We start from the raw sequence: 12,124 nt of genomic DNA, 5'->3' as shown, positions 1-12,124 counted from the left end.
TCACTGTGCTTTGCATAAGTCCCTATATACAATAGTACAAGCATAGGCTTTGATCCTGCATTGAACTCTCTTCAGGTGGAGTCCAGTGCTTGCACAGGGCTCTTGTAGGGCAGGTCTATTTTAATATAGATGAAAGGAGTGGGTGCACAAAATGAAGAGTACTGTATTCCCTTCCTCTCCCCCATCACATTCAGAGGTCAGTTTGAAATTGAAAGTCTCCACTTTTTAGTCCCACTTACCTCTCCCGCTGCTCTGCGATGATCCAGTAGTTTACCCAGGGGTTCTTTACCCACACTATCTTTTCACTATGTTTATGGACTATAATTCTACACTGGCACTGAAGCAGAGCAATAGGCACAGTGTCCTTTGGATTTTATACAACAGTACACACAGGTGCTAATATAAAGTGGCTGGTTGTTTGGAATGACCCATGGGACCGATGCTAGCCTCATCTGGAACCTCATCTGGGAAAGGGTAGACAGACAATCAGGAAGAAGGTCCTAACTCTAATAGTGATCAGACCATAAAAATAAGTGGTTGGAAAAATGATCTGAAGCAGATGTTGACATAAAATCACTATTATGCACAGATGGGAATGAGAAAGCATCTGTCAGCACTGTAACTGGTCAAACTCAGTGCTGGAAAAGACACTCAGAGGGGAATCTGGAGGTTCCTTAGCCTCTGTGGAAAGTCAAGGAGCATTAAATCCTTCCCACTACTCCCTTTAAAGAAAATATGTCTATTAAAAAAATGTGTGTGAATATATAGATATAGGTACACGCTCAGATAAAATTAAATTATATGTAACATTATTCTATTATAAATTTATTATTATATATAATTTAATCATAGTGGGTGCGTCATGTGTGTGAAGACTGTTTTTTTTAAAGGCTGGCAGGTACAGCACAGGTAAAGCTAGAAACAGAAACCAAATTTGGGATTTCAATTAAGCTATTTTTGTGAAAAGGCCTTCGGCAAAAGTACAAGAAGATTAATTGGGATGTGGAATCAATACAGCAAAGAGATGAAAGCAGAGGTGATGTGGAAAGATGGGAGTGTGTAAAAACAATTGCTAGGAAGCTTGTAGCTAAAGCAAACAAGTGATACTTAGTAAAAAGTCAACAAATGGTTACAAAGAGGAAGAAGGGGTTGGGAAGAGCCCTATATTGTTCAACCACTACTCCTACACCCTGTTTCAGAATAACTACTAATGGACTCTGAAAGCAATTCCACCCAGTTCTCTGCCATGAAACTGATGGTTGCAAAGCAGCACCTTGTGAAATGATGTCAAATGGGGAATCCTGGAAGCTCCGGGGGAAGGGGAGGAAGAGAGAGAGTGTGTCAACAGAATAGTGGAAGAAAAGTAAGTTTGGGTCTGGATAAAAAAGACCCCAAACTTCAACCAGTGCCAGGTTGAGCCTGTGAGGTTCAAAAAAGTTCATGGAAGTTTTATCTTTCATTCCTCCAAATCTCTATACTTCTAAGTTCCAACTGGGACCCAGGGCAGGTGTAGCAATGGACCACAAGAGAAACGATTCTCATGGCATTCCCAGGCTGAGCAGACTGAAAGAAGGCTTGGTCTGGTGAGATTCTCAAATCAGCTTTGAAGAGCCATGAGATAATTCTCTTAATTTTGGATTACATATGCAAATCAGACACAAGCCTCAGAGCCACCTAGGTTTGCCCACTTCTGAGGAGACGGACTGAAAAATAAATGGCTAATCATTTCAGAAATAAAGAGGAGAGCAAATCAGTAGGGAGAGGTGCCTTATTGCACATGGTCAGTAGTGAGAGAAGGCTGCTGAAATGAAAGAGTGGGAAAGAATAATCAAAAAGCAAAAGAAGAGTGCCTCCAAATTTTTAAAAAGAAATGGTGGTGAAATGAAACCTTGTGGTAGAATATATTTTTGGAGGTGGAGATTTTAAACCCAAATGAATTTAGTGCTCCCTTCTGGTGTATGTACGGTAGGGAGCAAAAGAAAATGGTAAGGGTTAAAAAGGATCAAACTCAGAGAAGTGCAACAGGTTCTTTGGAGTGTTTTCCTCCTTTCCTGGGAGTTTGCGGAATATCTTTAGACACAGCCACAGTGCAACTGGGGCTCAAAGGGCTCTTTTTATGGAGGTAGCAATGCCATTCTCCAAGGCATATTCCCCTAACAGTCAAGTGAAAATACTGCAGAGGAAAGTTGGCAAAAGGAACAAAATCCTGCCTCTGGAACTGCAGAGGGTCCCCTGGCAGTGGAGCAGATAGGGCTCCAAGGCGCAAATGCAAAGAGGTAACTTTTGGAGGGGAAAATGTATAGCCTTCCTTCCCCTCTCCCCTCCCTATGCTCAGCTCTATAGGGGCATTTTCCTTTCCAACTTTAAATCTCCTTGCTTGAAATTTCACAGGATATGACTTTGGCAAAGGTTTCCAATTTCAAAGTCTACCACATTTTCTTTGTTCAGCTGTAGAAATTCTGCAAAGAAAGAACCAGGTGTTTTTGCCTGTGTTAATTGTCAGATGAATCAAGAAAAAATGAAAGCACAGAATCATTGCTCCGAGCTAAGAACCTTTAATGGTTAGATGACCGCTGATATACAGAAAATAATGGATGGATGGATTTAAAAAACAAAGAAGCAAAACCACCACAAAAACCATCCATAAGACAGAAAAACAAATGGTGCTCAAAATCTTTATGCACTGATTGTTCATTTATATTCAAGAGATGAGCCATCAAAATATGTTGCAGTACTTGTTAGTTAGAGGGTGTCCTTGATAAGCAAATTATGTATAATCTGAGCCTTGGTAGTTAAAATCAGCACATTCATTTCATTATCACAGGAACTGTAAAGAAGGGGAGAGAATTCCTGATTTATCTGAACTGGAAACAGAGGAGAGGATAAAGTATAGGAGCCAGTGGATTTATTACAGCATTATTTGGGATCACCAGCTTTGACCACTGAGACCATTATCACTATTACTTCTGCAAATGCAGCTTTCCCTACTATTAGATGGTGTCTCCCCTCATTCTCTGATCTGTCCATTTAATCATCTGTTGCCCATTGTTGAAAGCCTTGTCTACACTGGAAATTTAGCCAGATTCCAGCTACCTGTTTATCTGCTCCAGTAGAAACTCCTATTGTAGACAAAGGTAAGCCACAGTTTATATTGGTGCAGTTTACCCCCAGTTTTAAGCGAGGGTAAGATGGAGCAGAACAAATTACAGTTTACCTAAGGAGTCACACTGGTGTCTCTGTACCTGGCCATCGGTGGCTGGAATGAGGGTATCCCTAGTGGAGACAAGGCCTAACAGATTGTGGACTGTCTGAGGCAGGGATTGTCTTTGGGCCATTTGCTGAATGGTGCCTACTACAATGGAGCCCTGATCTCTGTTTGGAGTTCTTTGGAACTAGCTCAGTAGATATATTAATAATAAGAAAGTAACCTTCTGCTGTGTACCTTTGATAAAAGTAATATTGGCAACCTAGACAATATGCTGTAACATTTGCAAAGATGTAACTTTATGACTATACTGGCAGGCCCTCTCAGAGGTCGAGAGAGGCCCAGGACAATTCCAGGTTCTAAGGCCCCTAGCCATAATAAAAATTAAAAATGATTACACATGAAAACAAAACGAGGCACCAAAAAAGAGTGAGACATAATTTGAATATATTTTTTTTTATTTAACAAATGCTTTTCTATCCTTTTTCTGTGCAAATGCACTAATTATTAAGGAAAAATCTAGCTTTCGTGCAATGTCACCGTTGATATTTAGCATGGCGAGCCCATTCAAACGCTCTTGTCCCATAGTTGAATGGTGACAGTTCTTTATCTGTTTCAACACATTGAAGGTGCGTTCACCTGAAGCCACTGATGCAGGCAAACTGACAAAAATATACACTGTAATTGTGATATTAGGAAACACCACAGAGAGTTCAAGTTCGAGTATTTCTTGAAGCAATTCCTTTGGCTTGCAATCCAATTTAAAGTTTGTGGAATATATTTGTCTGAGGAAGATGACCTCATCACTGAGATCTTTTGAGATTTCTTTGTTGTACTGTTGCTGAAATTGTTCAGCTATAGAAAGTAGATCTTCATTACCCAGTTTGTTGAACTGCCAAAGGAATCCAAAAAGGGTACAAATTAGTCACAGTGACTCAGATTGTGCGTATGACCTGATTGAATAGAGTCAATGATGACAAGGAAGACGTTGACCCTGTAATGCTGCTCAGCATCGGATTCAGTAGGTAAGTTGAGATTCATGGAAAACTCCAATGAAATACCAATATTCTGTGCTTCTAATTTGGACTCATCCCATTGTTCATGAATCTGTTGAATGTCATTGATAAGACTTTCTGTGTTATCCCTCTCAACATCAAGTGTAGCATTGCATGCTTCAATTACCAGATTAGTTTGGTGGATCATTGTAAGTAACTTCATCCACAAAGATGATGTCAGGATGCATTCAAATTTGGAAATGTGCTTTTGAATAGACTGAAGTTCAATTTGAGCCTGTGCAGTGAGATTGAGACATTCAAGCTCATTTAAAGCCTTTCTCACTGAATTCAAATGCTGCACAACTAGCTGAACACCATCAATCCATGCAAGCCATATAGTTTTGGACATCCCATGCAGTGAAACAGGAAGATATTGCTTCAGAATTTCCCACCTTTGTGGACTGCTACTGAAGAGATTGTACATTTGCTGAACAGTTCCAAAGTAAATAATTGCCTCCTTGCATGATTCATCACAGTCAACACCTACAAGGTTTAGTGCGTGGTTTCCACAGCTGGAGAAAATACAGTTTGAATTATGCTCAAGCAGAACTGCTTGTACACCTTTGTACTTCCCAGCCATATTAGATCCACTGTGATAGTTTAATCAATGCAGACTTGAAAATCTAACTTAAAACCTTCTAGAATGACTAGTGCTCAAGCATCAATTTCTTTTCCAGTTTTTTTCATGAAATTCTAAAACCGAATAAACCTTTCTTCAACTGAAAATTTTGAGCTGTCTACAATCTTAGCATATCGAATAACCGTAGTAGTCTGTTCCTTGTGAGAACAATCTGGAGTGGCATCAACAATGATTGAAAAGTACTTGGCATTTCAAATCTCATCAAGAATTGTTGTTTGTACAAATGACCCATATAGCTCAATAAACTCATTTTGTAGGCACGTGGAGAGATAATGGACTTGCATGCACTTTTGACTCTCTTGCGATTCTCAAACACGTTTAACATACTCTGATAAAAGTGGGTCATATTTGCTGAGGAGCTCAACTATGCCTAGAAAGTTTCCATTTGCACGATCACCAATATGTTGACTGGAACCAAAGAAAGCCAATCCCCACTCAGAAAGAAAAAGGATGATATTCAGGATGCGCTCAAGAAGTTTTTTTCATTATTAGTTTCTGTAGAGAGTTCAGTCAAGAGTAAATTCTCAACTGAACTTTTTGCTGATGCTGCCCTACTGGCTGATTTCCATGCAACATAATTTTCTTTGTGTGATGTTGAACTCTCATGTGATGGTATCTGTCTTTCTACTTCCTCCAGCCTCTGTTGATGCTCCATCCTGATTAATCAGAGAGAACTGATGCATTTGCAGCACTTTTGTTCAAAATGAAGAGGGGTGCACAGTACAAAGATTGTTTTTCCGTACTCCAGCATAAACAGTCTCTTGTGCTGGTCTCACCATTTGGAAGAGTTTTTTGTCAGAGGACGAGTAGGGAAAGCATGATTATCAGCATGCTACTTGGAATGTTACTTGGAATTTCAAAACAACTAATTTGAGGAAAAGATTGCATTTGGGTATCATTGCTCTTGTCAATAATTCCAACGTCAGTCACAGTCAAACATGTAGGACTCATGAATTGAATCTGGGTTTATAGACTACGGAAGCCTATGATGATGGTCAAGCTAACAAGATAGGATCAACTAACCAACCAGTCACCTCTTTTAGCTACCATATGAAGATAATAATGAGGAATTCTCATACATAAATAATTCCTTAGTCAACTAGACGTAAAACTATAAAGACACTAAAATGTAACAATTCTCTACCTTTCAACATGTACTTGATCCAGCAAAGCCACGAGTAGTGGTTTGTTTATATTATCAGCTGATCTGAGAAGACACATTCATCAAGATCTAATCTTGTGCCATCAGAATCGATATATTTGTATTAATATTTATGAACATTTTTAACTCTTTAATATGACAAAATCTATATCAGTTAACAAAAAAATTATCTCTTTTATCAAATCACATCCCTTATTTGCTTAAATTTGCAGCTCTAAGCTAAGAGAGTGTGTCACATTTTGGTCCAATAGGGATGCGTATAAAAACAAGTTGCGAAACTTATCAAATGCCAAAAAATTTACAAGTGTCTAAATTTGAGGCCCCCTTTGAACTTGAGGCCCAGGCCAAATGGCCCTCCTGGGTCCCCCTTGGATTGGCTCTGTATACTGGGAAGCAAGATGGAACAGATTAGAAAAAGTCTGAGTGCTTATGGTAGCTATATGATATTTGAGTCCCAAAAGAGAAGGGAGCAATTTGCAAAGACCAATTCAGATTAATGACTGCATGGGTGGTTTCTGGATTGTATACACTGAAAAACAAAAAAGGTCTCACTGCCTTAAAACTTCCATGCAAACAGAATTAATGCCATCTCAAATAATAAGAATTTGTTTGCTCTCAGCTACAGCTACCAGTATCCAATCAGTAGTTCTGTAGGAACACTTTTCTCCTTCGCCTAATTCCATCAATTGGCATCAGCAGCTCTAGTTCTACGTCTCCAAGCATTCTTGTCAAGTGCATCCTCCAAGCCAACACTAACCTTCTTCATGTCCTCTTTCAGCATCTCAAAACATCTTTTTCTGGGTCTTCCTCGTGGTCTTTGTCCTATGACTACTAGCTCTTGTACTCCCTGGCCAACATATCCCACGTCCCATCATCTCATTGGCCCAGCTATCCTGGTCAATACTCCCTCAACTTTTCCCTGATGGGGCATACCTGCAGCATGGCTTATAATGTTTCTTTCATGACTTTGGTGAGATTCTACTCAGAATGGCTAACCCATGTTCCACTCACACTACCACAGCTGCACTTACCACACTAGTTTGATCAGAACTAGCACATACAGGTCTATCCAAGTTGGGAATTATACTCCCAATTCAAATGTAGCCATATCAGTCCCTCTTTTATTTGAGTGGATCTTACATACAGCGGGCACGTCAATCGACGCTGCTGCAATCAATGCACCGGGGGTCGATTTAGTGGGTCTAGTGAAGACCCACTAAATCAACCACAGATTGCTGTCCTGTCAACTCCGGTACTCCACCAGAATGAGAAGCATAAGGCAAGTCGATGGGAGAACATCTCCGGTCAACACAGCGCAGTGTAGACACTGCAGTAAGTTGACCTAAGCTACGTCAGCTCCAGCTACATCATTCACCATAGCTGGAGTTGCATAACTTAGGTCAACTTACCCCCATAGTGTAGATGAGGCCAGCAACAGGGGAGAGAGAAATACCAAGTAAAAGATAGGAAAATGTGAAGTAATATAAAAATGGGTGGTAAATGTAATAGAAGAAACTACATTTAACTTCTTTTTGTAAAATTGACTAGATTTCAAGTTGAATGTTTCCCTTTAGTGCTTGAAATTAATGTGTCATTCCATTTTAGAATGACAAAATACCATTCAGTGAAAGAGGAAACAAGAAGAAACCATTTTAAATAAAAGGAAGAAGGAGAAAGCCACTACTCCACAAAGGGTATCTGTGACACTGAGTCAGGCTGCCAGCTGTCAGGTAGCATAACCTTTGGTTCCAGAAATTCAGGAAGAGAAAATGGTGCTTCAGTTTGACATTTAAGTCAACAGCAGACTAAGTCAAGTCCAAAGCGACCCAAACTATTGTGCATTCAAACTGGAAAACTATCTATCGTTATGGACACGATATTATAAGAGTTCATAGCATATCAAGGAATTTACAAAAACACAAATGAGGTTCTTCTATGAAGAGGTTCTTCAATGAAAAAGCGCAGTCTCTATGCTCACACTATATTCCTGCTATCTATAGCCTTCTCACAATCCCTTCAGTGATAGGTACAGAAGTGAAGATTATGTGGTGCTTGTTAGGGGGCTTATTCCTTCACCCACTTGCTCTCTGAGAAGGACCAGGGAAGTAACAATACCTAAAGTCCAAAGGTGCAAACAACTCAATGTTTATTGGGGTTAAATTCCAGCAAGCATGATTCCAGTTTTCTTCCTTAGTGTCCCCCTTCCCAGCTCTGACACCACAGAGCCTTACTGTGTCCCTGTTCCCATTCCCCCCCTTAGCAAAACGTGATTCCAATTTCCCTACCCCCATTCCCTGTTCCCATTCCCCCCCTTACTTCCTGATTGACTGCAGACTATATAGTAAAACTTGAGTTCTGCTTAGCTATACCTTAACCTATCATTTTCCTGAAATTTAACTAACCAATCCTAACATATTGTAACATGGTTATTTAACCAATTATATCCCACCACCTTAATTAGTTTACACCCAGCAAAATTAATTATACAGCAGACAGAAACAATCACAGAACCAGACAGAGATTATACAGACAAACAATAGCAAAGTGGGAACTATAATGACAAAACAATACAGAAGTGAGGATTTCACACCTACATCTATAAAGACATAAGGGTTTCCCAGCTGTGTCTATTGATAAGTGATTTCTTACTGAACAGAAAACTATCAACCTAAACTTCCTTTTACATCCTCTAGGCTCTTCCCTTTCTCTGGAGGTGATAGATCAGATCACCTTTCTAACAGCTCCAGATTGCCTTATTTCAATGTGACTAGTTTGGAATGTGAGGATGTGACCATTTGCTTCCCAGCTTATGGCTGCCTCTGCTGCTTAGCCAGAGATCTTAGCCTAAGCACAGGGCCTCTCAGTAAGAGAAGGCCCTTACACCAGCACACAGTGATTTTGATTCTTTCTTTTATACCTCTATAACTAGCTAAGTAATAAGAATGCACCTAAATTCTTATAGTATAGGCCTTTACAGACAGGCCTGAATATCTATATCCTAACAGTGCTCTCCTAGTCTTTTCTAACTGTTTACTGAGCAGAGGAGGATAGCTTATAGAAAGGGCCTCAAGTTGTTCCCTCAGGTAACCAGATTGCTCAAGGTTGTCTATCCCAGTCCTAAACTCCACTGTCGACTTTTATTTTACTCTTTTTTTTTAAACTCCACAACTCTGCAGAATCTAGCATCAAACCAGAAAACACAGGAATGTTGCCTACAGAATATATAAGTACTAAACAGAGACACATTTCAAGCAATTTAACAATATGCAAATCATCCAAAGTGCTCCAATTCAGTAGAATATGAATGCGGCTGCAAAAGCAAGTTGCATATTGTTACTATACAAGCGTCCTGACGCACAACCAGAGGTTTCTGATATACTATTAGTCAATGCAGATATATTTATTTGGGCAAATGGGGGTAGAAATAAATTCTGGGATTGTGGATCAAATGCCTAATTCTCTCACAGTCACTAGTATAAATCAGAAATACCTCCATGTAAGTCAATGGAGTTCCACCATTGTAAAACCAGGGTGAGAGGAGACCTATAGATTTTATAGGGCAAAAACTGCAGGGGAGCTGAGCCCTTCACCTACCTTCAACTCATTGGAATTAGAAGATGATCAGTGCCACTCAGGATTTGGCCCTTAGACCATGAAAATTATCTCAGAAATGCATATATTTAAGAATAAACAACTTATCATCCCTACCAGCAATTACCAACCAAACTTCCTCTTTCGTGAATGTTTTGCCCCAGCTGGATTGATTGGTAAAAGGTTCTGTTTTTCAATGTATCATTCCACTTTTAATGGATTTGCATTTTTAAACATTACCAAAGTATTGCATGGGCCTCATAGATGCCCGCTTGATGATGTCTCATTTGGTACAGTGCTTCCAAATATTAACTCCTTATGAGGCCTTCCCCAAGTTGTGGTCTGAGCCCGTCCACTCTGGTTATGTACTAAAATGTGCAGGTCCTGCATTCACACACAAAGCTACTTAATGCTGCTCCTTTCCTTCTTAGATCACAAAGCACTTCACAAAGGTGTATAAGGACCATAATCCACATTTGGCAGATTGGGGAAACTGAGGCATAGAGAAGTTAAGTGATTTGCCTAACATCACTAATAGGTTAGTGGCAGAGACAGTAGAAGCTCCCAAGGGTGAAATCCTGCCCCCCTGAAGTCAATGGGAGCTTTGCCATTAACTCCAACGGGGCCAGAATTACACCCCAGATTTCCTGACTCTTAGGCGAGTGCCCCATCCACATGTCTAAGAAGATATTTTCAGCAAAGCAGTGAAAAACTACTGGTTTTCACTTTAGGTGTGTTTGCATCATATGAAAACTGATCAGTTAGAGGGAAAGCAAAAAGGAGCAGTGAAAATGATTATGGAAGTGGAGAGATTGATTTATGATGGAAGATGTTTACAGCTTGACTAAAAGATGACTAATGTGGAGACATTCTATCCACCTGACCCCCTAGTCTTGATCTTGGATGGCTAGTCTGAGTCTCTGCAGGAGCCACAATGTCCACACAGCTATTTTTAGCATGCTAGCTGTGATAAATGAAGTGTGTGGGGGGAATAGCTCTCTTTTATGGACACCCAGCCAGCCAGGTAGCTATAAAGTCCCTCTTGGTGGCTGTTCTCTGCTTGTTTTATCTGTAAGGCGTTAAAAAAGTCTCCCTGCATAGGTAAAAGAAAGGGAGTGGGCACCTGACCAAAAGAGCCAATGGAATGGCTAGAACTTTTTAAAATTGAAACAAGACTCCCCCTTTGCGGGTCTGTTGTTGTTCCCCTCTTCCCTCACCAGTGCCAAATAGAGAGGAATAATCTCTTCCCTCTATCCGCTGGCAATGGTCCTACTAATGCAGCCCAATACGCCGTTAGCCTTCTTGGCAACAAGGGCACACTGCTGACTCATATCCAGCTTCTCATCTACTGTAATCCCCAGGTCCTTTTCTGCAGAACTGCTGCTTAGCCAGTCAGTCCCCAGCCTGTAACAGTGCGTGGGATTCTTCTGTCCTAAGAGCAGGACTCTGCATGTGTCCTTGTTGAACCTCATCAGATTTCTTTTGGCCCAATCCTCCAATTGTATAGGTCTGGACCCTGTCCCTATGCTCCAGCTTATCTACCTTTCCCCCCCCCAGCTTAGTGTCAGCCGCAAACTTGCTGAGGGTGCAATCTATCCCATCGTCCAGATCATTCATAAAGATGTTGAATAAAACCAGCCCCAGGACCAACCCCTGGGGCACTCCGCTTGATACCAGCTGCCAACTAGACATCGAGCCATTGATCACTACCCATTGAGCCCGATGATCTAGCCAGTTTTCTATCCACCTTATAGTCCATTCATCCAGCCCATACTTTTTTAACTTGCTGGCAAGTATAGTTCCTTGTTAATTAACAACATTAATTAATTAGCCTTCCAGTCACATTAGCCCAAATTAGTGAGGTCCCATTGTATTATTTATAATTGGGCAACAAAATCATTACTTCATGCTCTTGGGTTTCCATTACATTTGATAGCCAATGGAAAAAAAATCTCCTCTCACCTGTCTGGCTGCACGGCTTAGCTTATTTATGTTCAGTTCTATATCAAGTGCTTCTAATTGTAATTATCTATGGTAGTGTTTCAGTCTCCTTATCCACCTTCCTATCAATCAAAGGTCTGAAGGGTAGGAGAACTGTAAAGTGCCTGTTAAAGTACTATCTTTGTTAAAAGCTATATTTGTTTTGGATGAGATGTGTCATATATCTCGTGTGCAGCATTGCCTGTCTGATATGTCCTGTCACATTACTTTTTCTATCATGTGTCACATTATATAAGGTCATGCCACTTTAGCGAACAATAAGATACATGTAATTAGAATAGCAGTGAACTGCTTGCCAGAAATTCCATCCTTACACTTCACTCCTTAGTCCTGAGATGAAGAGCAAATCAACAATTGCAGCACTGAGCCATCGAGCCACCTGAAGAAAGTAAATTGCCAACTGTTGCATGCACAGCATTCAACAGAGCTTTTGAAAGCTGATTTAGAGCCTATTACTGCATTCCCTACCC

Source organism: Natator depressus, chromosome 3 (genome assembly GCF_965152275.1).
Source record: "Natator depressus isolate rNatDep1 chromosome 3, rNatDep2.hap1, whole genome shotgun sequence".
In the NCBI taxonomy this organism is placed as follows: domain Eukaryota; kingdom Metazoa; phylum Chordata; order Testudines; family Cheloniidae; genus Natator; species Natator depressus.
Note: the sequence above shows the minus strand (reverse complement) of the source record.